At 41.4% G+C, this 27,880-nt stretch overlaps 1 long non-coding RNA gene across 2 annotated transcripts; it reads left to right on the top strand.

Annotated features, from left to right (window-relative positions):
* The first annotated feature begins 336 nt into the window (after window positions 1-336).
* LOC311241350 lies at window positions 337-26,471 on the top strand. Of its 2 annotated transcripts, none has more exons than XR_014620527.1 (5): window positions 337-363; window positions 1,289-1,319; window positions 4,860-4,936; window positions 15,500-15,566; window positions 22,986-26,471. It is a non-coding gene; the product is annotated as an uncharacterized lncRNA (long non-coding RNA). The 2 variants fall into 2 exon arrangements; XR_014620528.1 differs by having other exon boundaries at window positions 1,284-1,319.
* Window positions 26,472-27,880: the final 1,409 nt, after the last annotated feature.

The following is a 27,880-nucleotide window of genomic DNA, read 5'->3' as shown; positions in this document are numbered from 1 at the left end:
GTCTCTGTGGAGTGACCAGTCCTGAAGCCTGACTGAGTCTAGGAGGTCATTCTGTAATAGATAATCAGTGAATTGGTTGGATACAGCATGTTCAAGTGATTTAGAAAGGAATGAAAGAAGAGAGAACCAAACCAAACCACTGAAAAACTAAAAGTGAAGTAGAATTTGAAATCTATCTATTTCAAATAAACATACCATACGTAGGTGAGCAAGCGTCCTTACTACTACTATTTAAAAAAAAAATATATATATATATATATATATATATATTTGCTATGGTGAATCAATTATCACTGATCATCTGGCATCTGTGTGTTTTTTATGTGTGTGATTGACAGGTCAGGCTGAAAACTCCAAAGAGATGTGAGTATTATTGACACACCGCTTCACACCTCTCTCTCTCTCAATCCCTCTCGATCTAAGTAAAGATAGAGCCTATATATTTTTTTTCTTCTCTAAATGTCTAATTCACTTTTAACGTACACACACACACACACGTTTGTTTATGTGAAATATGGGGATATTAAATAGATTGTTCATCTAGCAGTGCTGAACTTGAGTGCTACACTGCATAGTAATATTGACATAATTAACATAGTAGGTAGTAGTATAGACAGTAGCAAAGTACATAATAGTAGAAGACTATTATGTAGAAGACTATTTATTTTATTCATATATGTAGCTTGTCAAATAAAATCAGGACGTCAAAAACATAAAACATAAAAAAGGTACACATGTACACATGTACACAGACACACACACACACACACACACACACACACACACACACACACACACACACACACACACACACACACACACACACACACACACACACACACACACACACACACACACACACACACACACACACACACACACACACACACACACACACACACACACACACACACACACACACACACACACACACACACACACACACACACACACACACACACACACACACACACACACACACACACACACACACACACACACACACACACACACACACACACACACACACACACACACACACACACACACACACACACACACACACACACACACACACACCAGTCCATTTCCCATTACTAGTCTGATCTAAAAACCTTCTGATCTTTAATGTCACCCATTCATTTAGACTGACTGATCTTTATGCAGCCCCAGGGATTCACCTGTGTGTGTGTGTGTGTGTGTGTGTGTGTGTGTGTGTGTGTGTGTGTGTGTGTGTGTGTGTGTGTGTGTGTGTGTGTGTGTGTGTGTGTGTGTGCTGACAGAACAGAAGATTCTTTGACAGAAGATGAGAAAAGAAAGTGAGTAATGTAATCTTGGTTTTTAGCTGTGTGTGTGTGTGTGTGTGCATTTGTGTGCGTGTGTGTGTGTGTGTGTGTGTGCGTGTGTGTGTGCGTGTGTGTGCGTGTGGCGTTGTTTTCCTACTATTGTGTGGACCAAATGTCCCCACAAGTGATGAAAACCAGATTTGAGGACCCCACAAGTTAAAGGAGCTATCTTAGGGTTGGATAAGGTCATGGTAATAGTGGGGCAGTTAAGCGCAACGATTGTGCACTTTGTGATAGAAGCATCAAATTTGATACACATGGTACACAAGACATTACAAAGATATTTGGATATGGAGCCATCATGAATGCAGCTTGAAGCCTTTCTCCAACGCGTTCTTGTTTCCGCGTTTCTGATTGGCCAGGTCATGTGACATGTACGCCCAATCGTGGGACCGCAAGTTTTTACACTGGTGAAGTTGGTTAAGGTTAGAGTTTGTCTTAGAGCATGGCGATAGAACACCTGCCCTGATTCTAAACTCTAACCTTAACCAACTTCGAAAGAGTCGCCTAAGCTTAACCAGTGATAAACTATAGGCGTTAGGTAGTTTGCAGGCTGTTCGACCCGGAAATAGGCGCAGAACTTGCCGTCCCACGATTGGCACACATGTCACATGACCTGGCCAATCAGAGCGCAAAACGGGAACCCGGAAACACGGACACGTTGGAGAAAAGCTACACGTGCCCAGGCAACCACAATCATTGTGTATTTTGTGATAAAAGCAGTACATTTGGTACACATGTAGCGAAAGGCATCTAAAAAATATCTGGATATTGAGCCATCATGAATTTTCAGTATGTCGCCCATGGCAACCATATTTTTTTCCAAAATGGCCACCAGATAACCAGAGCGATTGCATTTTTAATAAAATATGCGTTAAAGACATTCATTTGGCTTTCTTAGGCTTTTTGACCTGTAAGCTACTTGTAGGGGAGGCCACATAGAGGCTGTCTTTGTCTCCCTTGTAGTGATTGTAATGGTACATAATTCACCCACGGAACTATTGTTAGGAACATTCTAGAACATTAGTTCCGCCCAAACATTCTGGAACCTCTCGATTGTGGCCATTACCTGTGTCAGAAGGGCATGTGTCAGCTCTGGAAAGACTGCCCACACAGCCCACCCTGTCTTCTTCCGTGCAACAGCAAAGCTTGATACAGCCCTTCAATGCGTGGAACATCGGAAGTGCACGTGCCTTTTCAGGCCCCAGCCTTGCTGCAATTCCATGGGCTGCAAGGTATGGGAAACTATTTCCGGTTCCAAATGCCAGCCGGAGCTCATCTTCTGGCTGTAGACCCTGAGCGACTGCCACATCCAGCACCACAACATCAGTATCAACTGTTTGAATCATGATTTTCTTGCTGCATCATGGGCCACATTGTGGCCCATGATGCAGCCACATGTAGCAACATGCGAGTATCATGTTGCATATTAAAGCATATTAAAGATTGAATTAGGAGTAATAGGCTCAAAGAGAAATGTAGTGGCATTGTGAGGGCATTGTATTCATAACAGTCACCAGGAGGAGGCCCTTCACAGTAACGCTCACAGTCTACTTCATTAAACAAAAGTCCAGCTTGGGCAAAATGGCTGTTGAAGGCTATAGGCAAATCTCTTCAGTTATCAAGCAGTCATTATATTTTAGGCAGGGAAATGGTAGCCAATGGTCTTACTAGAATGTACTGCTTTCCAAAATGTTGTTGGGTCTGAATATGAACTTGTGATTGAATCGAAATAATAGCTTGATTTAGCAGTCTTGACAGATGATGTACATTTGTTTCTAATCTGTCTAAAAGATAACCAATGGGATGGATCCCCAGAGCGTCTGGCTAGAGCCCAGGCTCTATTCCTTTCTTTGAATAGCAATGATAGCTCAGGTGTAAACCAAGGGGTATCCTTCACTCTGAATTTCTTGAATGGTGCGTGTTTATCAATGATTGATAGGAGAGTTTTAATAAAGAATCTAAGGCCAATTCTACAGCCGGAATTTTAAGAAGTATATGAGATGTCACTGTTGAGTATCAAATAGGAAAGCTTGATCACTGAAATGTTTTAGATTTATTTTATAATATTGTTTTCTTAGTATTCCTGATGCAGGCTATTGGGCAATGGTCACTGATTCCTAAGTCAAAAACACAATTTTATTATTAAAGTCGATTTTGAGTGATTTTTGGGGTTTGGCCTAGTTGGTTCAGTAACCAATTGGGTTAGGTTTAGTTTTTCACTAACCTCCTTGAGATACCCAGAATTACTACCCAGCTAATCTAAATTTTTAATTTTAAAACAAGCATGTATGGGACATACATAGTATTGTATATTAGTACACTACACAGTATTGTATATTATATGGTAACTCAGTTACGTCTATTCTGCATCGAACATTGTACATATGTCTATACTGAACACTGTGACCTCATTTTTTTTTTACTTCTAATTTACATGCTATACTATGTTATTTTATTTCATACTTATCTTGTCTTGCACAGTCTCTGGAGCGTAACAGTAAGAAGCATTTTGTATAAAAGTATTCTGTACTTCTGTATGACAACTATTAAAGAAACTTGAACTTGACACAACTGAATATGAAAAACAACCTGCACCGAGCCTGATCGTTCATCCAGTGCCATTTAATTCATGTGCGATCGGATAACTACATAAAGCCCCTTTACCCTTGACTCGGCTCTCCCACGCTGGCACATCGAGTCAATTCAGGTGCAGCTATCTAACTACATCTAAATATTAACTAGATATTGAGGCTGACATTAGATAGAATTTAGGAAACTACACTATACTAAATGATCAAGCAAGCAGACAAAGAAAGCAAAGCATTAAAGCAGAGTGTGTTTAGCTGACGACGCCCCATGCCAGTGTGCCCTGGCTATGCCTCGACAATACATCCACTTTATAAAATATTCTGTACATAGCCACATTAATTATTCTTCATTTTGCAGACTTGTGAGTTTATTGGACTTTGCTGTAATTATATTTGGAATTACAATTACAGCAACTGTAATGCAGTTATAATACTAATACCATTCATCGCCGCCATCTTGAAAAATGTGTTATCCACATGACCATTCATAAGAACGAACTATATATTGTTGATAAATTGAACTAATCATGTTCTTAATATCATTACATATCCATCCCTGATAAGTAAACTGATCAGAAAAAGGTTGGCACTGGCAACTAACGGCAGCCATTTTGAAAAATGGTTGCCATGGGTGCCATATTGAAAATTCATGATGGCTCCATATCCAAATCTTTTTTTAATGCCTTAGCTACATGTGTACCGAATTTCATGCTTCTATCACAAAATGCACAATTAAAATAATTGTTGCAGCTAAGCTCAAAGGGGTTCGGGAATGAATGTAACTATATGGAATGTCCCCACAATGCATGAAAACATGCTTGCTTGCTTGCGTGTGTGTGTGTGTGTGTGTGTGTGTATGTGTGTGTCTGTGTCTGTGTCTGTGTGTGTGTGTGTGTGTGTGTGTGTGTGTAAATCTCTTCAGGAACTATGGTGGTGTGTATGTGGGTTTACCAACCGAATTCAACATGCCTCCAGTCCATATTGGGTCAACACTCAAAGGTAAGACACACGCACACCACCCACCCACCCACCCACCCACCCCACCCACACACACACACACACACACACACACACACACACACACACACACACACACACACACACACACACACACACACACACACACACACACACACACACACACACACACACACACACACACACACACACACACACACACACACACACACACACACACACACACACACACACACACACACACACACACACACACACACACACACACACACACACACACACACACACACACACACACACACACACACAGTATATATACAGGAAGACAGTCCATGTCCCCTACACACATTGTAAAAGCAGAGAATATTGACATTTTAAACTCGGAATGTCATTCAGCAGATCCTTTTAAAGGGATTTTTGTTGTATTTTGTGCATACTTATTTATGAACGTATTCAACTTTTTCTTTGACGATTTACAAACAACAAGAGTAAGATAGGCTAACAATCTGGCTCGTTTTTACATCAAATTGAGAACACATTTAATTTACACAATTTGAAATTGACAATCCTGATATTGAAGTCGATTGCTATTGCACAAGTGAATTTCTATATTATTATTTTTTTTAATTTTTTTTTAACCTTTATTTAACCAGGAAGTCCCATTGAGATACAAGATCTATTTTGCAAGGGAGACCTGGCCAAGATGACAGCAATTACATTTCCAATATATCAGACAGCAATAAAATGTGTGATACATCACAAGAACATAATAAAAGTGCATGTATACAATATACAATACATCACATGTAAACACAAAAACACAAAACAGAATAGTCTACATAATAGTAAAAGTGTATGACAGTATAATATATGTGTTGAGTTCTCAGTGAGGACATCGCCTCCTATTAATTGTCCCGCTTGTCTTCCCTCTTTCTATATTCCAACCCCTTTGTTAAAGGTTCCATTCAAAGCAACACAACCAGTATCACAGTTGCTCTACTCTTGTTACTTGTTGGCACTTAAGTAGTTTATTTGTCAGGGACAATGCAAAAGAAAACATTGTAGCTGGTTACAATAGCAAGATACAGATGCATTGGATGTAGGATTTCTATAGGCTAATTTGCAACCCCTATCCCTGGTTAGGCTTTCATTACATATCATCATTACGTACATTAGTTAAAATGAGCACATAATTATTAATAGTGACAGACTTTACAAATACTAACTTACTATTAATTTGCCATTTCTATACTGTCAGTGCTGCCTAATCACTCCATTTATTTCCAGCTATGTTATTGATTTTCATTGACTGGCTTCAGTTTAGTAAGACTGTTAATGTGTTTCCAGAGAGAGGTGCTATACAGAGAGAGAGACACAGACACAGACCCACACACACACAGACCCACACACACAGACACACACACACACACACACACACACAGACACACACACACACACACACAGACCCACACACACACAGATATCCTCAATTTCCTGTCTGGGTCATCTGGGAGGGGAGAGGTTCATGGGAGAGAGACAACATGTCGGGGCGATGATCGCTGAGCTGTCCCTTTGTGTGTTGGGTGTCACGTGTCATCTTTTCATGCTGGGATATGGATGCTGCAAGAGCTACATAACATAACGTGTGTGTGTGTGCGGCTGTGCGCGCATGTTTATATGTGTGACCGTTCAAGTGTATTGTAAGCTAACATTCCTTTATATGTGTTTACACTTTACATGTGCATTTTTCTTTATGTATGGGAGTGTGTGGTCTTGCTTTTCTGTATGTGTGTGTGTGGGCATGTGTCATAAGGCTGCCCTCTTGACTAATCAGCAGTGGCGGCTGGTCCATAGAGGGTGCTAGGGTGCCGCCCCCCCCTGGTAGAAAGAAGAAAGAAGTGGTTTTGGATTTTTCTATAATAGTAGATTTCGACCGCTAAAAATATAATAAACATTTTTAAAATAAATAATAATTACTCATTTTAAGTATGTTTGTGTTTAAAATGCACAAATATGAATCATTGTTTGTGTGTCCTATTCATCCCCCCTCTCTCTTCTCGGGGCGCTAGACATTTCGCCCCACTGACTGGGCGTCAGTGCACAACTCACAGGGCAACATAGCAACTAAATTTAACCGATCAGCGTCTTAAAATATGATGCATGAAGGGCGCTTTCTCTAGCGCCCCAAGCAGAGTCACTGGTGCATAGATATAATATATCTATGCACTGGTGTGTTAGGAGGTGCACGGACTGATGACGACATCAATGATTGTCGCAGCGAATCAAGACGAGACAGGAAATTGATAATAATCACAAGAAACATTCAGACAGTGTTGGATCTAACTAAATGGATTTATATGGACACACATTTATGGAAAGTTCAAGCCCGGACCACAAAACTTTTCAAAGGGTTAAGCGCGACATGCGACGGCTCTTCCAACTCGTAGTGGCAGCGCCCCACCTAGAATAATTTTCACCAGATGCCACTGCTAATCAGCTAATTGGTGGTTAGAGTCTTAACTCATTCACTGCCAACGACGAGTATACTCGTTATTGGCCACCAATCGTTGGACGCCAACGACGAGTATACTCGTTATTTGATCGTTATTTCTTTTATTCGCTATTTACATTCATTATCCATCCAGGGAGCCTGCGGTGTTACCATAGGGAATGAGTCTGAGATCGCAAAAGTCCAATACCGCCGTCTGGTGGGATGTGGCCGGTGTTGCACTTCCTTTGAGACTATGTATGGGGCTGTGCGTCAATTATATTGGTTTGATTGATTGATTGAAAACTTTATTAACAGATTGCAGAATGGGTACAGTACAGTACAGCTCAATACATACAATTGTTAAGGGGATGCAGACCAGAGAAAGACTTTCGTCTTGTTTACATCAGGGTCCCCCATTTTCAATTCATCATAACATATATGACATACATGACATACAGATAGACAGTACAGGTCCGGGCGGACTTTTCTAGTAACCTGAACCAAGGGCTTCACCCGATCGCATTGCATAGTTTTCGGGACCCCCGATTCATTATGCTGTGGTGGGTTATGTCGTGGGCCAAATGGACATACGATCTACCAGATGGCAATCAAATAATTGGAATATTCTTTTTGGAATCCCACCGGCCACAGGTAAGAGCAATTTAATGTGAATTTCAGCTTGATTGTGCCTTGTTTTCATAGCCATCGCCCTGATCAACGCATGTTGTTGTACTAACGAATGCCATTATTGACACTCAATTAATCAGAAACGACCCCCCCCTTTCATGCATTCATGATGGAACATAATACCGATCATATGCATTCGAATTTTTTATTGTAGCGTGTATAGGGACGAAATGCCAATGAATTAAGTATAAGAATTACCCTAAACCGCTCTAAAACCATACTTATATTCACCATGGTATAAAACGGGAATGTATGGATGGAAAAATTATTTCTTTTTCACATCTTGAACGATAGATACTCAATGTCAAATGGGCCATAGTATTGCATCCATAGCTATAATATAGAATATAGTTATAGCCCTGCAAACAAGGTGACCGACTCCATTGGTTTAATGCATGGCAGCACATAGCCATATCCCGTTCCCAATGTGGCAGAGAAAGAGTTAATTGCCTAACCTTTATTTATTGTTTATTTATGCTTTTTCCACAAATAAGCACGATAAGCGCATTTCTGAGGTCAATATCCTTCACTGGTGTTTCCATGAAAAAACATAAGCAGCTAAATCACTGTGGGCGGAGTCAGGCTGAAGGAGAACTCCCGACAGTGATGCACGAAACACCGTGAAATGGCCCACAGAATCCCTTCTGGTCGGGTATGACCGGTGCTGCAAAAGCCATGAAAGGCTACCATCTCATTTCTAGAGCATAACGCTATAGGTCCCACTATCGATGGCGAAAAAGCGACTGGTTTGCAAAGTCTGTGAAGGGCTATGGCCTGTAATGCAGTTTTTTATTGTTTTATTGTGGATCCCCTTTAGTCTACACCAAGGTGAGACTACTCTACCTGGGGTCCAAACATTTAAAATACAAAAAAAAAGGCAAATCAAAATATAAAACCACAAACATTGAAGTACTCACAAGAAAACATCACAACAAACAAAACAAGTGAATCAAAGCTCACTCAATATTCATAAGTCAAATATCACAATTCTCCAAGCATAGAATACATAATTCCATAATAAGTCCATAAGAACAAAACAGATAAAATCGTTTATATGATTTTAACTCATAATATAGCATAACTTGTCTCAAGTCACCGATCACCTTTATATTTCCATACAAATTTCCATAATAAGTCAATGTATCTCGTTATTCCTGAGCACAATTTGTAACTTTTTTTTAAACATAAATTTGTTCCTTACCATAGTTATATTTCTCTGTATACTATTCCAATAAGCAACTGCTTTATACATTACCGTCTTTTTCAGAGCATTTGTTTTTGGTAGAGGTAAAGTAAAGCATGAATCTAATGCTTGCCTTGTGGTATATCCATGTCTCAGTAGAGCTCAAAGTTACTTTGCTTGAAAAACTGTATATTGTTTTCTTTTATCCTTCATGTTCTAACCCGCACAATGTAACACCCTCGACTAAAAACACAAATTTTCAATCAATGAGGTTTTTTGATATTTTTTTTAAAGGTGCTATATATATCTTTTTTTTAACTCTTCGTATGTATATGTAAATACAACAATATAAAATCAAAACAAATCATTGATCTCTAGAAATTAAATGAAATTAAAATTAAATAAAAATAAACTTTACATGTTCGAAAAGGAGTATTTAATCCTACCCCTTTTCCACTACTCAAATGAGTGTACTAATTTTAAACCTTACAAAACAAATACAAATATATATATATATATATATATATATATATATATATATATATGCAAAACAAAAAACTAAAATTATATATGTAAAACATGAAAGACATAAAATAAGAATGTAAACACCCGTGAATGTCAAATCCCTTCCTCATCCCTGTACCTCGTGAAAATAATTTCCTTATAATTCAGTTTGAATTGTCTCATGTTTGGACATTGCTTTAGCACCACAAGTGTTTCCCCAGACTTCAGCGCAGTAATTTAAATATGGTAAAACTAGTGAACAGTAGAGAATGTAGAGTGATTTTTTATCCAGAATGTGCTTTACTTTACTTTACTTTACCCCTCTACACAAAAAGGGCAGCAAATTAGACCCAGGCAACTACCGCCCTGTTTCTATTCTTACCTCCATCTCGAAAGTCATGGAGAAAATAGTCTACGAACAGGTCGAAAAGTACCTGGCGGAAAAAAACCTAATCTACGAATTCCAATCTGGCTTCAGAACGTCCCACTCCACTGACACATGCCTCCTCTATTTGAACGACCACATCAAACAAGAGGTGGACGCGGGCAAATACTGCGGCATGGTCATGCTGGACCTACAAAAGGCCTTCGACACTGTCAATCACTCCATTCTAATGGACAAGCTAAAAGCAATTGGTTTTGATAGCCTATCAGTGAGCTGGATGCAATCCTACCTGGAGGGGAGAGAACAGATGGTAGAGGTAAACGGTACTCTATCCCCCCCCCTCACAGTGAGCTGTGGTGTTCCACAAGGAAGCATACTAGGACCGCTACTCTTCCTAATTTATGCAAATGACATGTCGTCAGCCTGTGACTGCAACTTGTTCCTGTTTGCGGACGACTCAGCCCTGCTGGTCTCTGACAAGAACAAATTGCAGGTTGAAAAAACCCTCAGCACGGAACTAGGCAAAATCTGCATATGGCTCGCTGATAACAAACTATCATTACACATGGGCAAAACAGAGTCCATTCTCTTCGGTTCAAATAACAAACTCAGCAAGACCGACGGATTCTCAGTTACAGTGGGTGACAATATTGTCACAAGGAAAGATGAAATTACCTACCTGGGTTCCATCCTAGAGGCAAATCTTTCCTGTGACAAAATGGCATCCAATGTAATAAAAAAAGTCAACCAAAGAACTAGATTCTTGTACCGGATCTCCTCTCTGGTAAACAAGAATACCCTGAAGACTCTGGCAGGAGCACTCATTCAAGGGTACTATGACTATGCGTGCACCTCATGGTACCAAAGCACCTCAAAGGCGCTTAAAACAAAATTACAAACATCACAAAACAAACTGGTCAGACTACTACTTGACCTGAACCCCAGAACCCACCTCACCCCTGCCCACTTTGCCAACCTAGGATGGCTTAGAGTAGACGACAGAGTACAGCAACTTGCAATGGGCCTGGTCTACAAGATACACTATACGACCGGGGTGCCCATGTACATGTCAAAATACTTCCCAAAGGTCAGTGAATACCACAACCACTACACCAGAGGAAGCTCAACAAATCATGTTAAACCCAGATTCGGCTCAAACAAGGGACTAAACACGTTTCGCAATTATGCCACAACAATGTGGAACGCCCTACCCAAAGCTGTAAAGGAATGTGAATCCCTGCCCACATTCAAAACCGCTCTTAAAGAGCACCTACGGGAGGCTGCAATTCGAAACTGGCCACCGTAAATGCCCAAAACCCCCACCACCTCCTAATAGACAGTCTCCTCCCCACCGCATGTATATATTCCCTCCCCGCCGTATGGATATTTCCCTCCCACCCACCCACCCCCTCCTAATGTACAGTCCCCCCCCCCATCATATGTATATACTCTGTCAGGATCTAGGGGTAACAGTACTGTATATTTGAATACCGCCTATGTCACAAATGTATCAGTACTAAATACCTATATGTCCCTATGCCATAAATGTCATGTATGTTGTGTATGTCATAAATGTCTATATGAATTGAAAATGGGGGACCCTGATGGAAACAAGACAAACGTCTTTCTCAGGTCTGCATCCCCTTAACAATTGTATGTATTGAGCCGTACTGTATTGTACCCATTCTGCAATCTGTTAAATAAAGTTTTCATTCATTCATTCACTCATGACTGAAATTCTTCTTGACATTTAGTTTGGACATATTTTATGTGAGGTTTCCAGCAGATTTGATAGTCTATTATTAAACCTAGAAATGTATTTTCATAAACTCTTTCAATAATCACATAATTTATTTTAACTTGTACTTGAGTATTTTTTAATCTACAGTTTCCAAATAACATAATTTTATGAAACATTTTGGACCCAACACTGACCCCTGGGGGACACCACAAGCAATGTCCAAACATTCAGATTTATAATCTCTCATCATCACAAATTGTTGTCTTTTATTTAGATATTTAGATTGTGCCACTAGATGTCGCACTAGAGCACCAGCATGTAATTTATCCAATCAGGTGCATTCCACATGGGGAATTGCAAAGTAGGGAAGAGATACATGCACGCAACATGTAAACAACAACATTCATTTTGGACCCGCCAACATTTAAAAAAATATATTTTAATAAAGAAATAAATGAGGGCGACTGGGTGGCGTAGCAGAGATTGCGCTCGTCACCAATGCAAGATACTCCGGTCTTGACTCCCCGAGTCAGCGTTGCCTGCGGCTTGGGCCAGTCGTCATACTATCTCAATTGGTAGCGGGTGGAAAGTCGATGGGTGGGGATTGGACGTTGTAGACAGCGACTCCTACAGGTCGGTTGGGTGACACCTGTACAGCAGAGACAGGAAATATCGGGGGCAGCGTGAGCCTCCCACGCGTTACTCCTCGCCACTGAGAGTCCGCGCTGTCTGGTGAAAAGATGCGACAGGCTGCCTCCTCGTGTACCGGAGGGGACACATGATGCAAGGCTTCTATCCTCACTACAGCCGACCAGTGGGAGGCATAGTCTAGCAACGTTCAAGACAGAGGGGAGAATTGAAGGGGAGAATTGGCGATACAAAATTGGGATGGGAGAAACATTTTAAAATAAGGAGAAAGTGGATAAAAGAAAAAGAAATAAATGATTTATTTGGGGGAAAGCAATACTTTTATTCTGCACCTTTCTAAAAGCTCTGTGGATGTCATTTTATGATTAATCTTTGTATCTATATAAAACTAACCTTACTGTCTTTTACTGTTATGTAATATGCTAATATGTCTACTACTATCTATTATGTACTATGCTAATATGTCTATATTACTATCTATTATTTACTATGCTACTAGGTCTAGGTCTATACTACAGTACGACTGACAATGCTAATCTGTCTATACTACAGTAGTCTCCAGATTGAAATGCACACCTGGATGTCATAACACGTCAGTGCCTTTTACATTTACATTTAGTCATTTAGCTGACGCTTTTATCCAAAGCGACTTACAAGTTCTGTACGACAAGTCATCAGGAAGGGCACAACTCTATCAGCTGAGTAACAATGTTCATCAAAGTGTTGAGTGCTACAGTGTAGGTTAGTATAATATTAGGAAAAGTGCGTGACAGTAAGGTTAGAATAATTTTTTGTTCATTTCAGATAATGGTTGAAGATGTCTTTAGTCGACGGCGAAAGATTGGACGGGTTTCAATTGGACAGAACTCGCCCCAGTCTTTAACCAGATATACATGATGCTAATTGCGACAGGACAACTGTACAGTTACTTCTCATGTCCATAGGATGCCAAATGACCTGAGACTAAACTAGATAATACAGTATATTATACTATGAATTTACATGATTACATTTCATAGTAGCATGAAAAGGTGCTGGAGTGTGTGTGTGTGTGGTGTTGTATTGTTATCTTTATGCTCCTGCTGTGTGTGTGTGTTGTGTTATTGTTGTGGGCTGTCTTAAATGCTTCGAAGCTTCGAACGTTCGATTCGATGGCACAAGCTTCGAACATTAAAAAAAAAAATCGAAGTAAAAAAAAAAAAAAAAAAAAAATCAAACTTTTTTTTTCCAATTTTTTTTTTTTTACTTCGATTTGTGTGTGTGTGTGTGTGTGTGTGTGTGTGTGTGTGTGTGTGTGTGTGTGTGTGTGTGTGTGTGTGTGTGTGTGTGTGTGTGAACTACCCATCCCAGTTAGGACAGCCGAATCCCGTCCAATCTTTCGCCGTCGACTAAAGACTCACTTCTTCAACCATTATCTGAAATGATAAAAAAAAAAAAAAAAAAAATCTAACCGTGACTAACCTTACTGTCATGCACTTGTCCTAATAAACTAACCTACACTGTAACACGCAACACTTTGATGAACATTGTTACTCAGCTGATAGAGTTGTACCCTTCTTGCTGTCTTGTCGTACAGAACTTGTAAGTCGCTTTGGATAAAAGCGTCAGCTAAATGACTAAATGTAAGTGTGTGTGTGTGTGTGTGTGTGTGTGTGTGTGTGTGTGTGTGTGTGTGTGTGTGTGTGTGTGTGTAGGTGTGTGTGTAGGTGTGTGTGTGTGTGTGCGCGCACCTTGTAGAATTCCACACATAAGAAAGAAAGATACTGGGATGAATAAACAAAATAGGAAATAAAATGTAGAAATGCATGCAATACATAAATAAATATGAATCTCCATATATGAAATATAACATTTAGATAAGGTGCTACTGAGATGTTTTGGTGAGTTCTTTGTTTTTTTGTGGAAGTTGCCCTTCTTAAAAATGCATGAACATTCACTGATAATTGGTCTGTAGTGGAGTCTACAAGCAGGTCTACATTGCCGGACCATGTAGAATCCGGACCTTGTAGACTGACATAATTCTGTGCATAGTTTAGTCTACACAGGCCATATTTCAAATAATCAAAATCTTACTTCATTCATCTTAAACATTCTTGATTTGGGGGATTGGTAGTTCCCATGAAATCTGAAGTTGTTCAAACGACAACAGCGATCCACCTTGAATTAAATCACACAGCCGAGTGAAACCTTGTTGGATGCGTCAGTCACGAAAGGGGCTACTTAATTAATTAATCCAACCCACTTTATTTATAAAGCGCATTTAAAAACAACAACGTTTACGAAAGTGCTGTACAAGTCCCACAACATAAGATATAAAAAAAAAAAAAAAAATCGAAGCTTCGAATTAAAATCGAAGCTCGGCCCCGAAGCTTCGATTGCCAAAAAAAGCTTCGAAGGTCAGCCCGCCTCCTGCTGTGTGTGTGTGTTGTGAGAAGCCGGCTATTCTCGGTCCTTGTTCCACAATGGTGGAACGAACTTCCCACCAGTTAGGACGCCTCTATACCTTCTACAACGGCGCTCAGGTTCCGGGTTCGTTAGGACAGCCAAAACCTGATCTTTCGCCGTTGACTAAAAACACCCTGTAAAAATAAAAAAAAACGATCATGCACTTTGCTACTAAATAATCTTCCTTGCCTATATTATTACCTATTATACTGCACTAATGTGTCTTTACTACTATGCACTCAACACTGCAGCACCCAAGTTTCAACACTGTTTGATGAACATTGTTACTCAGCTGAAAGAGTTTTATCCTTCCTGCTTGTCGTACAGAACTTGTAAGTCGTTTTGGATAACACAGCGTCAGCTAAATGACTAAATGTAAATGGTGTTGTGTTATTGTTGTGATCCTGCTGTGACTGTGTGTGTGTGTTATGTTATTGTTGTGCTCCTGCTGTGTGTGAGACTGTGTGTGCTAATTAATAATTATTGTGTCCTGTCCACAGGGCCTGAACAGTGTCCACAGAGGGTGCCATTGTGGGGGGAGGGGCTTGGGCCGTAACAACACACCAGGTGTGTGTGTGTTTGTGTGTAAAACGTCATTTGATTTCACCTGCATTTGTATGCGTTTGTCTTCCTAACTCACTGTTTTCTCCGTCTGTCTCTGAAAGACAGTGAATTCGATTAAATGACCATACTAGTCTAATTTTAACTTCTCCCCATTACCAGAGAATGTCCCCATCTTTAACTAATGTGTTTGTATAGGTGTTTATAAAACAGAGAGTGATCAACTGTGTCAAATGCTTTTGACAAATCTACAAAAAGGGCAGCACAATGCTTTCTTCTGACAAGGTTGGATACTGTGATGGTGCTATGTTTGGTTCTAAAACCAGGCTGATGTGGGCTTAATACACAGTAAACCGAAAAAGGCTTTGAGTTGATCGTTTACCAGTGATTCCAGGATTTTTGCTAAACATATAGCTTGGATATTGGTCGGTAGTTATTTCGATTACTTCTATCGCCACTTTTATGTAATGGGAGAACATGAGCTATTTTCCATATGCTAGGAACTATACATGGTGACAATGAAAGATATATTATTTATGTGTTATTTCTTCTTTGATTAATGGAGCAGCTGTCCTCTCCAGTTGATTTCCTGGTATCAATTGGGTCTCATTCTCCAAGGACTTAAGACAAAAAGGGCTTTCTCTTAGGGCCATTTGAGACCTTTTCGGGCCGATTTTGGGATTCACCAACCTTGTCTATATGGCCCTAAGAGAAAGCCCTTTTTGTCGTAAGTCCGTTGGATGGTCTGTAATACTTCAAGAACAACACTGGGAGAGAAGGGCTGCAAGGAAAGTTGAGACCCATGTCTCCCAGCGTGCACCAGGTCATGCTTACCAAGAGGAGGCGCTATAATATATAATTATCATCAAATAAATGACCGACTTCAACAAAGTGCCTATTACAGTTTTTTTTTCTCGATTGCATAAATGCTCAAATCTAAAGTATTACACAATTATCAAAACCTTACACTCAAGGAGCAATACATTTAGTCAGACCACTAAACTACCTCTGTCATGAACTCACTCTTATTGCAACTAGTTAACCTGTTTATATTATATACAAAGATTCATTCAATTATTCACGTCAAGCAAAAGATGTGCCCAGATTTGCACCACTATAAGCACAATGTTAGCCTCACACTTTTTGCAAAACAATAGACAGTGATTTAACAACAAAAAAATAAGTGAAACACTAAACACACTTGCAGAATGGCAAATTGTGAGTTTTGCCACACAACTTGGCTAAACACAGCCATCAGGTGCACAGACGCACGATTGCTTAATTAATAGACACACCAATCAGGTTTAAGCACTAGAAAGATGCAGCAGCAGGTGAGTTCACCTGTCTTCAACCAAAATGGAAGGAGAGTGAAGTACACAGAGAATGTGCAAATGTAACGAATATGTACCGCGATAGTGTGACTACGGTACATAGAAGTAAAACTCACTCCCCTGAGGCATCCAGACTGAGCGCTTAGAGAGGATATCCTTTCTTGGCACAGCGGTCTGTGTTGCTGGCCCCGGTGTGGACGCCCGGGGTTCGACTCCCACTCAAGGCATGGTCGAAGTGTTTGGCAGGTACAGTGTTGTACCGGCTACAGTGGTGCCGTGACCCGGATGCCTGAGTGGTGTGAGTTTAGGGGGGGTGAATGTAACGGATATGTACCGCGATAGTGTGACTACGGTACATAAAGTAAAACTCACTCCCCTGAGGCATCCAGACTGAGCGCTTAGAGAGGATATCCTATCTTGGCACAGCAGTCTGTGTTACGGGGTTCGACTCCCACTCAAGGCATGGTCGAAGTGTTTGGCAGGTACAGTGTTGTACCGGCTACACAAATATACAATACATTCACCAAACACTACACAAGACCAATGATGCAGACTGATGAAAAAAAAAAAATCTCCATATACCCAAATCAGTAAACATGTCGATGTCAACATGGAGAATCACAACAAAAAAAGTCCCAGTTTCCCATAGATTCTCTGGCCAGATCCAGCTATAGGCGAAGAGATAATGTCTAGTATTTTCTGTACTCTTATTTAATTTGTTTCTATTTTTGTTTTACCGTAATTGTAACCTATACTGGATACAGTATTTTATGTTTGTCTGATATTTGCTGAGCTTAAAGTGTTATGCACACTATTGTAGTAGCCTGAAAACTGGGACATTTTTGTTGTGGTGATTCTCCATGTTGATTGATTTGGGTATATGGAGAGACAATTATATTATATATTATATATATCAGTCTGCACCATTGGTCTTGTGTAGTGTTTGGTGAATGTATTGTATATTTGCCCATTCTCTGTGTACTTCACTTACAGTACTCCAATCACTGAGAAGTAGAATTGCTAAAAGTGTTTTAGGTTAAGCACAACAGTGTGTAACAGAATTAAGTCATATGAAATGTGTTTTATATGGTAACAAAATGTGTTTTTTATAAATGAGTGTATCATTTTTACAAGAGTTTTTCATTTAGCAAAGGTTCTGAGGTGTTGTGCTATTTGTGTGTGGTTGTGCTAATTGTGTGTAGTGTTTTGAAACATCGGGCCATTTTCAAAATCGTGCTTAAGCAATTGAAAAAAACTGTAAAGGCCAAACAAATCTATTTATGCTCAGATATTAAACCATTACATTCCACATGTGTATGTAAAGAATTAGTAGACTTGCTCTTGTTTGAATTGACTGCCTTCCAAAATTTTGAAGGATTTGAATAAGGGCTAGTAATTCAATTAAAATAGTCATTTGTTTTAGAATTCCTTACCTCAGATGTACATGTATTTCTAAATTTCCTAAATAAGAATCAATGGGAAGGGTCCCCAGAGTGTCTGGCAACACTCTAAACAAATCAGATAGTTCAGGAGAGAACCACAGGGTTAATCCTTTATCCTAAATGTTTAAAAAGGAGTATGTTTATTAACAACTGAGAGAAAGGTCTTTATGAAGAAATCCAAAGACAATTCGACATTGGGGATGTCAGCAGTGATGTCTCTATGAAACAGATCCATTAACCCTTTCACTGCCGCACTACCAAACGGTTAACCCTTTCACTGCGACAGTACACAGGTTAACCCTTTCACTGCCACACAACAGCAGGTTAACCCTTTCACTGCCACACTACAGAAGGTTAAACCTTTACTATCACACTACCGACGGTAAGGCTCAAGGTTCAGCAGGTTTCCGTTGGGAGATAGTACGAGATGATGCGTTTTATTTAACCGGGAGTTTCAGAGGCAGCAATTTGGAAGTCCAACTCCCATTTGTCGAGTTACTCTAGTAGGAAGGCTGGTACTTAAGCAGCATCAGTTTATAGAGGTTATAAACATTAGACGCAGTGGTGCAGTCGTAATATGGGAACTGGTTACACGCCACGTGCACGCGCGCTCCCGCGCATACATGTTCCCTCAATTGCGCACAGAACAGATGATTATTATGCATAACAATGGAGATCAAGCAGCCCCCCACCTTCTCGTAGGTTCCTATTATTATGCAAAGTCTAGGTGAGAAGTGCCGGCCGCCGGCCGGGTAGCTTTCTACAACGGCCGGGTACTTATCATTGCGCGCACTTCTGCCCTGAGTGACTACTAATAACACGCCGTGTAACCGTGTGTGTGCACGACTGCACCCCTGATTAGAGGGCATAGAGGTCGACGGCTCCCACAGGACAGATTTCAGTGTGAGTTGGATGTTCAGTGAGAGCAACTTGGCTCCTTCCCTATTTAGATGGATCCCATCCCGTTATACAGTTCATGTCTGTTATGGAACATGAAATCGTTAATATATAGGGAATGCCCCAGAACAGACGTAAAGCCGGCGGGGTGCGGCTGAACTTCATGTCCCCACGGCTAACCCAGGGCAGTGGGCCTGAGATACAGTAGCTCTTACCAGACTCCCAGTCAGCGGTAAACAGTTGGCTGAGGTCTCTTTCCAATTGTTAGATTTTTCACTTTTGATATCGTTTGCCCCAACATGAAAAATCTGAGAAATGACGTGCGGGACAGTTGGCAGCAAGCACGTTGTCGTCCACTGTAGCACCTGAATGGCATCTGGTTTCACAGCCTTTTATAGATACATGGCGCGCAATGGAGTCACCAACAACAAGGGTGTCACACACAGGAGTAGCAGCATCGACAAGAGGAGGAGAGTAGGAGAGTGGACTGTGACAGCCGCACCAACCCCCCCAATGGAACTAGGGATGTAAGACTCTGAACATCCCCCTACCATGGTCTAGCATTGGATGGTATGGTTGGGTTTGTGTCTGCATTAGCTATGTTCGGCCTGGCTGGGGCTAGCCATGGTCTAGCATTGGATGGTATGGTTGGGTTTGTGTCTGCATTAGCTATGTTCGGCCTGGCTGGGGCTAGCCATGGTCTAGCATTGGATGGTATGGTTGGGTTTGTGTCTGCATTAGCTATGTTCGGCCTGGCTGGGGCTAGCCATGGTCTAGCATTGGATGGTATGGTTGGGTTTGTGTCTGCATTAGCTATGTTCGGCCTGGCTGGGGCTAGCCATGGTCTAGCATTGGATGGTATGAGTCTCTACAATTCGTAGCCGCATTTCTGCAGACCCCTCTCTGATTGGTTGAGGCCATTTCTCTGACCCCTCTCTGATTGGCCGAGCGCGCGCATGCGCATGAGCCGCGACAAGCTCCTCTAGCCAGGAGTCGAAACTCCGTTAAGCTCCAGAGAGAGAGGCTGAAAACCCACAGTTGTTGCCCGACGGATGGGAGCCGAATCCCGGATCCGAGTTTTCTGATGAATAGCCCCAAAACATGGAGGTCGCGAATGCAATTTATACGCATGGAAGTATTGATTAGGCCATAACGAATCATTAAAAAAATATACCGTTAACTGGAATATGTTGTGTGTGCCTTTACACATATGTTGGATAGGATTATGTAATTGGTTTGTCATTAAAAACCAATAATAATCGCTCGCCGGCTTCGCTGACCAGAGCTCTCTCAGATTCAAAGTGTTACATACATGTTTCGGAACCAATGTGTAACTAGACAGTTACAATATAACATTTATATTAATTAACCCAGTTAATGCCTTAAGAGAGAGTCTGGTGGTCAATTGCTACGGAAATGTTGTCTTACTAATAATAACTAATTCCTTCCTTGGTCAATAGAAGTCTCTGTGATACTTTCTGAATATGATTTGGGAACATCAAATGGGCAGGACGCGAAATAACAACGTTACAATGTACAGTTTATGACAGCTGGCTGTGTTGTGAAATGTGCATAACGTTATGAATAAACTGCGAAGTCACGCGAAATAATGTTATACGCGAATCTGGTAGTACATTTCCAATCAGAGAGGGGCTTCGCTCAACCAATCAGAGAGGGGTCTGCAGAAATGGAGCTCAACCAATCAAGTCAAGTCAAGTCAAGAGTTTTAATTGTCACGGCATACAAGTATACAATGAAATGCGGGTGGTCTTGCCCACAACGATGTAATACAGTGGTACAACATATAATAGAATCCAATAAAAAAAAAAACATTGTGCAATAAACAGGTAACAGGTAACATGGTGTGACATCTCGGTAACTGTACATAGTTATTTACAGAGCATATATATAGGACATGCTAGGTAGCTTTGGTAGTGCAATACACTGTTCCTGTTATTCTAGTTTAAAGTGGCCTTTCCTTTTGGCCATAAGTGTGCGTGTGTGCGGCATGAGTGTGTGCCCGCTCATGTTAAAGTGTTAAGTGGCTGCTAGTGTGTGAGCGTGCACCGCGTGCGTGTCGTGTGTGTGTTCATGTGTGTTTGTGTGTGGATAGTTCAGTGTTCTGTGGCACTCAATGTTCATTGTTCAGGGCTCTGATGGCCTGGGGGAAGAAGCTGAGCCTAAGCCGCTCTGTCCTAGTAGCTGGGGTTCGCAGGCGTCTGCCTGACCTCAGCAGCTGAAACAGGCTGTTATTGGGGTGGTGGGGGTCTTTCATTATTCTGCAGGCTCTGGATTTGCACCTCTTGTTGTATAGAACCTGCAGGGGAGGTAGTGCAATACCCGTGGTACGCTCGGCTGAGCGCACCACTCTCTGTAGGGCCTTCTTGTCCTGTGCCGTGCTGTTTCCATACCCGGCAGTGATCTTTCCGGTCAGGATGCTCTCTACAGCTCCTGAGTAGAAGGACTGGAGTATCTTCCCCGATACTCTGAACTTCCTTAACTGTCTCAGGTGGTAGAGGCGCTGTTTCGCCTTCTTTACTACTGTGTCTATGTGTGTTGACCATGTCAGATCCTCTGAGATGTGGACCCCCAGGTACTTAAAGCTGCTCACCCTGTCCACGGTAGCCCCGTTAATCATCAGTGGTGTGTGCGTCTCCTGCTGTCCTCTCCTATAATCCACGATCAGCTCCTTGGTTTTACCAATGTTCAGGAGCAGGCTGTTGTCCTGGCACCAGCGTTCCAGTACCTCAACCTCCTCCCGGTAGGCCTTCTCGTCGTTGTCCGAGATCAGCCCCACCACCACCGTGTCGTCTGCGAACTTCACTATGGAGTTGGAGGGGTCTGCAGAAATGCGGCTACGAATTGTAGAGACGCGGATGGTATGGTTGGGTTTGTGTCTGCATTAGCTATGTTCGGCCTGGCTGGGGCTAGCCATGGTCTAGCATTGGATGGTATGGTTGGGTTTGTGTCTCCATTAGCTATGTTCGTCCTGGCTGGGGTGTACCATGATGATACAACAGTCCCAGTTGTCTCAGCCGAGGTCCAGCCAGGTTCTAAAGACAATGGAGACGCTCACTATTTGCCAGACAGGCCACAGCACAGCTAAACCCTGGCTAGTGGAGACAAGGCATAAGTTGTATATTTTCAGCAACGTTATACCGTATTCTCCGCTGCAAGCCGTTCAAATCTGCACATCAAACCTTCGGTTTGAGTTTCTGGGCACGCTTGTTATTATCAACTCCCCAAGCTCCAAATTGATACGCAAGATGAGCGGTTTGCAGTATCTCAGCACTGCCGAGTAATGCGGTAATGTTAGTGAAAATATACAACCTGGCGGTTTTCACAGGGGTGGATTACCCACGTCTAGCGACTTTCAAACTACTTTAAGTCTCATGGACTATATTTCAACGTCAATGGCAGTGTGAATGTCGTTTAGTAAGGTAGGTTGAGATCAGCCTAAACACTGTAGGCCTAATACACCTAACACATTAGTTAAAGACAGGGACAATCTCCAGTAATGGCGAGAAGTCAGAATTAAACTAAGATGGAAGACAAAAGACTTGTCTACCTGCATCTACCTGTACTTAAGAGACCCATTAAGTTGAATATGGGCCTCATTGATCAATATTTCCATATGTGTAAAGGTTTAAAGTTGATCAAATACTATGTCACACTTTCCAGTACTGGAACAGGTTAGTCTCTTATCCTATATCATATTATGGTGTGTAATTTAATTGTTATTTGTAACTTTTCAGCAGCCCGTCCAAGACTACTACAAAAGACAAAGAATGAACCAACGAAAGAATGAAAAAATAACTAAGAATGTAAGAGAGAGATAGAGAGAGATAATTGAGGGAATCTCCCAAGAGGAACTCCATCTCTTGATGACATCATCCAGGAAGTCACTGCCTGTCTCTGCTCATTGATTGGCTCAGTCAGAGGGATCCAAAGGAACACCACGAGGGAAATCAATTTACACCCGGCCTCCTTTATAAAAGGACTGAACTTGGATCGGTTTCTTTCAGCCCGATCGGACTGCCGACTAGCTGTAAATCGACCCTGAAAAACTGATCTGGGTAGAGAAATGTGTCTAAATGCAATGTTCAGAGACCACGAAGGACATTCTTGTTGAATGGTGACGGTTAAAAAGAAGATGTCTGTTGTGGCTGCCATGACGAGTGGCTTGTGGTTTTGATATGTGTGCTTTTGAATCACCAACTTTGATCAGTGAAATGTACAATGGTTGTTTAAATCCCTCTCAGTTTATAGATATATCTGGATTCGTCTGTAGAGCTTAAAGAGGCATTCCGGAGATTTTTACCCTGAATCCTGTCAATCTGTTGGCCGCACCAGACCAACCCCCCCACCAAAATAAACTTTGCCTGATGACTTTTCCCAGAGGAGAGCAGTTCTTTACTGCAGATACAATTTCCTCTAAGGAAAGTTGAGAAATGGTTGAAGGAAACAGTGTCTGTGGTTCACTAGAGCTCAGCTCTTCCTCCGGGTGACGTCATCCAGCAGTTTCTCCGGGGGCGCCGATGCTGCAGAGCTCTCGAGAAACACAGAACGTGTCGGTGAGTCTTACGTCCGATTATCACACGTCCTCCTCATGACAGAATGATAGGATTCAGGTTAAAAATCTGTGATATGCACATTTAAAACCCATCTCCATTAACCCTCCCTCTAGCCCCCGATTTCCAATTTCCTATCAAAACAAACGGGGGAAATTAAGCTTGGGCGTAAAGCAGGGGGATTGGGGAAAGAACCTAATCTAACGTTGAGCGCAATACGCAAACAAAACACCTGTTGGGTTGTTACTTGTTGGACAAGCTATTAAGCTCTAATGAAGAGCCACTGTGCTCAACAAAAACATCTGGCTGTATCACTCCAATGAAATTCAATATGAAGAGAGATGTTCGTCCTCTTTTATATAAATAAGGTGCTATATATAACATTCAGCCACTAGATGTCGCACTAGAGCACCAGCATGATTTTATCCGTAGGGAGGGGATGCCTGCAACATGTAAACAACATAAATTCTGGACCCACACAATATTTTTTCATTATACATGTATTAATCAATACCTTCTTTGGTGTAAAAGCAATACTTTTATTTGGCACCTTTCTAAAAGCTCTGTGGATGTATTTTTTTTTTAAGAATGATTACTCTACGTAAACATTGTATCTATAGCACCTTTAAAAGCATGATGTCCTCGCAGCTACTGAGGTATTGGCAGAAACGTAATCATAACATCCAGAGCTTTTAGAAAGGTGCCAAATAAAAGTAGTTGCAGTAGTTCCGATTTTTGGAACCTGAGCTCCATTTGATACTTACGTACCAATGATGACATTAACCGGTAGTCTTTTCTCAGCTAGTCAGCCACAAACCAATGTAAAGTCAAGCTCCCGTCCGAACAGGCTGACAGAGGACAACTGAAGTGTGCACAGAAAGACGATTTCAGTTGTCCTCAGTCAACTTGCAAATAGGGCTAGGATTCCAAAAATCTATTTTAAAGGGAGCATACCAACATTATGGGAAATGCACTTACCATCTTCTCCAGAGTCAGATTGATACCAATTTCCTCACCGTGTGTTCAGTAGAAAGCTATTCTGCTGCAAGCTAGCTTAGGCGCACAAATTAATGGAAGCGGATAATGGACCAGCTAGCCTTGCTGTTGGCCAAAAACACCTCTCCCAGAGTTTTAAGTAGACTAGTGGTCCGTATCTACTTCCATTAATTTGTGCTAAGCTAGGCTAGCTTGCAGCTGAATAGCTTTCTACTGAATGCACAGCGAGGAAATTAGTATTCATCTTCTTGTCAGATTCTGGACAAGACGGTAAGTGCATTTCCCATAATGTGTTGGCGTGTTCTTTTAAGTTTTTAAGTGAGCCATCAGATCACAGCAGCTTTCACGGCATCAAACCAATTCTGCTAAAGGAGGAATGCTGCGTTCCAGACATCTCAAAACTCAAGACATCCTACTGGGGGAAAATGCAACGGTGCGGCTCGTCAAGTGGTAACTCGGCCATGGTTTCTCAAATCCTGAGTTTTCCCAAGATGCTAATCTAGTTTTTGACTTTAGGCTATTAGGCTGCAAGCTAACTTAGCTTAGCACAAATGAAGGAAAGCAGACCACTAGCCTAGCTTAGAACTCCGGGAGAGGTGTTTTCTCGCCAACAGCTAGGCTAGCCGGTCTGCATCTGCTTCCACTGATTTGTGCTAAGCTAGGCTAGATGGAGCCGGATAGTTTCATACTGAACATGCAGAGAAGAAATTGGTATCTATGGTCTTGTCAAACTCTGGAGAAGACCTAAGCAAATTTCCTGTACTATTGGCACCTTGCTTTATGTATAGTAATTCAATACACATACTGTATAGGCTCAGAAACTATAGCTGCACAAACATCAGCCTCTTATGGGCCTCAATGTTTTCCCATGCCAGACTCTTGGAAAGCACTGAGGTCCCAAAAGGAAATGTCCTACTCTGGAATGGAGTGCCGCATCCATTCTCTGGAATGGTCCACACTGACACTCAGGATAATCAACCAATCAGGGCTGACCAGGAAGTAATGTTTTGAATGTGTATAAAAAATAGTTCATACGTACATCCATTTATATTTTGTCCCAATGGTTTTTTTGTGTGAAAAATCTGACTTTAACAAAGATGTGAAATAAATTATTTGAGTGTGTTAATGAGTTTGAATATCTCCTCCTGTGATGACATCAGACGACACTGAATCCTTGTGTTGTTAATTACAGCTAGATGAAATTATGTAGATGAAAAAACAGCAATCCCTATTGCAATCGTTCTATTTTTCATCTATCATTTCATTGAGCTGATGGTTTATGTCCTAATCTGATTTAATACTCCATATCATTTCATGTATGTTTATTTATAAACCTAACCCTGACCTTAACCCTAACCTCACTGGAGACGTCACGTCGGCCCTGCGACTGTTTGGTGGGTGGATATCCTAATCGGTTTCAATTAGTAATCAAAAACTAAATCTCTACTCCCCCACACACACACGCATGGGAGGTAATACATATAATCCTGGTGTGTTCCCCTCACATTTACCATGGCATACATACCCTTTTTTGCTAAGTGTCTTGCTCAAGGACACTTTCGACACACTGCCTGGGAGGAGCTGGAATTGAACCGGGAACCTTCCGATTACCAGACGGCCACAGTCAAAAAGTAACATGACGAAAAAGTTATTTTGCACTTTGACGACCGCCCCCCCCCCCCCCCCCCCCCGATCCTACGCAACACAGAATCCCAGATATCCCACCGCCCCATGTTAAATTGTTAAATAGTGAAATCTTGGTCAAAAATATCAGATTTTAGACCTTTTCAAACATGACAACACATTTATTTCCCGTCGCAGTGTTTTCTAATACAATAGCCGACAGGAGACACACTGGGGGCCCCAGCTGTTCCCATAGCAACGGAATTCTACTGGGTAAAAAGACGAGTTCATCTTTGAAACAATAAATCAAAGAGCTTGATGGAGCAGACCACAACCTGACAGAAACAGGAGGAAAGTAGGGTGAAGCCACGTCCCCACTATGCAGGTGCATAAACAGAGGACTGGATATTAATGTGTAGGAATGAGGTGGTAGTGCTGCGGCTGCTGCTGTACTACTAATCTACATCCAGTATCGGAGGCTTCTTTCACTTCTGCCGCTTTCAATCCCCAATTGCCACTGTGATGCGAAATATGTTCTGGTAGCAAACATTTCCCCTTTTTTTCAATTAAATTACTATTCTTATACTATTGTTTTATTGAGTGGATATATCCACTGCAAAATGGCAACGTAAAGGTTAACATTTGGCCACTAGATGAAATACCTTTTATTCCGCACCTTTCTAAAAAGCTTTTTTTTTAATGATTACTCTCCATATAAATGTATATGTCTATCTATAGCACCTTTAATCTATCATTGTAACTCAAATCAGTATATGTCAAATAATTTTCCACCATATTATTTTAGCTCGTCGACTCGATAGAACATTAAGCTAGGTTGGACTAAGTTGGCAACAACATTAGCTTCACCATCAAGCCAAATACATTTTCTTTGTCAGGCCGGTGGGAATATGTTAGAAGACTAGATCGATGTTGGCTTTTTACAATGCAAATATGCCATTGATATACAGTACGTTTAAGGAACAAGCCAACATTATGGGAAAATGCTTACCGTCTTCTCCAGAGTCGGAAGAAGATAGATAGAAGTGGTGGGAGTCGAGCTGGTCAGACTAGAGGTGATGGCAGAGAGGGGGACGAGAAGGAAGCTGGCTGCTATCCTGGAGAATCCCTCCCACCCCCTCTACGACGAGCTAGCCAAGATGAGAAGCACGTTCAGTCACAGACTCATACCACCCACCGACACTCAACTAACCGCCTCGGCCAGTCCTTCATACCAGCAGCCATCAACAGTGGGCAGGGACTGCTGACAGACATCCAACTACAACTACTAGGAACCTAAAAAGGACAATAACGCATACTGCACCTTATGTGAATACTGTATATTTCAGTTAGTTAATTATATTGATTTGTTATATTGTTTACACTGCTTGTTTTTACTACCTGTACCTCCCCTCCCCCATGCTGCTATGATGCCTGAATTTCCCCAAGGGGATCAATAAAGG

Source organism: Notolepis coatsorum, assembly GCF_963971535.1.
Source record: "Notolepis coatsorum genome assembly, chromosome: 15".
Lineage (NCBI taxonomy): Eukaryota > Metazoa > Chordata > Actinopteri > Aulopiformes > Paralepididae > Notolepis > Notolepis coatsorum.
This window is presented reverse-complemented; position numbering and strand designations above follow the sequence as displayed.